At 35.4% G+C, this 2670-nt stretch overlaps 1 pseudogene; it reads right to left on the reverse strand.

The window, feature by feature from the left end:
• Positions 1-364: 364 nt before the first annotated feature.
• Positions 365-1078, reverse strand: LOC149223324 (glucose-6-phosphate 1-dehydrogenase 6, cytoplasmic pseudogene; annotated as a pseudogene).
• Between the last annotated feature and the right edge of the window lie 1592 nt (positions 1079-2670).

The following is a 2670-nucleotide window of genomic DNA, read 5'->3' on the forward strand; positions in this document are numbered from 1 at the left end:
TCTCCCCCACACCTAAGGATTGGGATGTCCTCCTTCCAAATGAAGTAGGTAGCTGATCAAAACCACACTATTTTTTTTTTTTTTTTTTTTCAACCTTCTTTTATGCAAAGCTTTTGATGGTTGCTTTTATGGCATTCGCAACTTCATCAAGTAAATCTGTAATTTGTTACACTTTCGATTTTTTGACTTGTTCTCATAATTCTACTTGCATTATCAACTATTGGCCCAATAAGACTGGAAGATGGAAAATTCAAGAATTGTTGACTTTGAATCTAAGAGTCTTATACTAATTTTTTGTTGCAACATAGAAAATATTGAAGATGTATCATTGGTTGATGAACCCACATTTTCAAAGTTGTTTTGGCTAATAAAATTGCTTAATTGTAAGCTTCATGTACATGGCCTCTAATGGATGCAATCATATCACAAATTCATTTCTTCCATGTTGGTTGCATTTGAAAATGTCACTAAGGAAATCCTTGAATTAAACATGGATTTATTCTTTCCATGAATTCAATTCCTTCCCTACTTTAAGTATGAAAGGAAACCCATCCCAACTTTTTTTTATGTATTCTCAAACCACATTTGCAAAATTTGAAGTCTTGGAGTCATTTGGAACTTTTTTAATCTTCTATATAACCCCTGTATTGTTCAAGAACTACATCTTTAGCCTTATAGGTTGAACATATTCAAGGACATTAAATTTATAATACCATATGTTCGTAGGGTAAAGGGAAACTAACTTCTCCATAGATATCAAACGAATAATTTGTAATAGATGATTTTGAATGGTATCACGAAAGTATCCACCTCAATACTTTATTCCAAAATCTTCCCTAAAGACAATCTAAACATTATTGATGTTATATTGATTCCAAAGGGGAAAAAAATTTCAATTTGTGAATTAAACTACTAACAAATTATGCACTAACTCCTTTGTAAGGTAATGATCAATCTGATAAACTTTCTCTTCACTAAACAACTGACATATCGGATTACTCAAATCCTCTGCTGATATTAAGTACTTCCCAAATGGCTTGTTAACTACAACCCATGTCCAACTTCCTCATCGATTCATGCAATGTGAGGGTTGCTATGGGGTAAAATGCACGGTGTATGGAGAATGAAAACTACCCTCAAAGGCCTTCCTGGGACCTTCGACAGACTGTAAGATTATTTTCAAAAGCTACCAAGTTATACACATGTTCATCTATTGAATATAAGTTGACAAAGTATGGAAAGAGAATTACCTCAAGTCTCCTTCTAGATTTGTTTGGAGATTGCTATGCAGCCAAGAAAAACTCCTTCAAAGTCGGCTCCAAGACAATTCCTACAAAAAGGAAAGGCAAACACAATCACAACATACAATATTGAAAAATAATATAAGAATGCACAATGAACATATACTTGTATACAACTTAAACTACTCAACTCGACAAGTATCGAAATGAACAACTCAATGAAAAATGTTACTGACACTATGGAATAGGGAACACAACTGCAGTTCTGTATTTTTAATGGAAGAGTGATTACAACCATCCGTTGTATCAGCCTTCTCTTGCCCCTTCTTCCTCTCTCTCTCTCTCTCTCTCTCTCTCTCTCTCTCTCTCTCTCTCTCTCTCTCTCTCTCTCTCTCTCTCTCTCTCTCTCTCTCTCTCTCTCTCTCTCTCTTTCAGTTCACTTCTTCAAGTGTATGACAGTTCACAACAGCTTAGTGGGCTATTCTTTCAAATGCTCTAACCCCTTCACAATGGCCCTTTCACTACTTATGTAACAATCAAATTAGGTCTGCCAAGCTCCTCCTAGAGTTCATTAGGGGAAAAGCAATGAACTTGCCCTGTTTTCAAGCTTTTTCCCATTTGCCTTCATTCTCAAATTGGAATTTCCCCAAATAGTTTGATTTTTGGGACTTTCCCTACTTTTCTTGAGCAAATGTAGGGATAAATATCTAGATATTTGTGAGCAGATTCATTGGCTTGACCCATTGATTATCTCTTAGTTTCACTAACGCTCCCCCTGGTCTAACAACTTGAGTTAGCAGGGTGACTAACGCTCCTCTATGCTTGGTAACAAGCTTTATAAAGTAGGTTAGCAGTGCAAAACCAATGTTAGTGTGGATTCAAGGCCTGCAATTGTGGTCTTTACTTCAGTCATGCTATCTTTCACCTCTGAGTTGATGAGGAGGTCATTTTGTCCTATAACAAGGGTTCCAGTGTATGTTGTCTTAGTGACCCAACATTTATTATCTCAATTCAGGGACTGTAGACTTTGAGATGTAGCACTAGAAATTCCCGAAGAAGACTCTAGAATCCTACAAAAAAAATCCCTAATCTATCCTTTCCATTAATACTCTTCATATCCTGCAAATAATGATCAAAATTTTGGTACTATTCCTGCAATCAAATGGTATTTATTCAAATAGAAAATCCTATCTACCAATCAATTGGAAATATGAGCACTGAATTTCAACTAAACTGAGCAACTTCAAGGTTACGAACAAAAATAGTTGAAATCCTGGACAATCCACATAGTTATCATGCAATGTAGAGCACCCAAATCCAAAAGAAACAAAAAAACTTCTATTGTGAATCTGCAGCCGGTTCTTTTTCCAACAACTTCCATGTAAAATCAAAGAAATACAAGAATGGTTTCAAATCTTCTTATGGAATT

This window comes from Pinus tabuliformis, chromosome Q (assembly GCF_031772625.1).
Source record: "Pinus tabuliformis cultivar Carrire ecotype Pingquan chromosome Q, CPIR1, whole genome shotgun sequence".
In the NCBI taxonomy this organism is placed as follows: Eukaryota; Viridiplantae; Streptophyta; class Pinopsida; order Pinales; family Pinaceae; genus Pinus; species Pinus tabuliformis.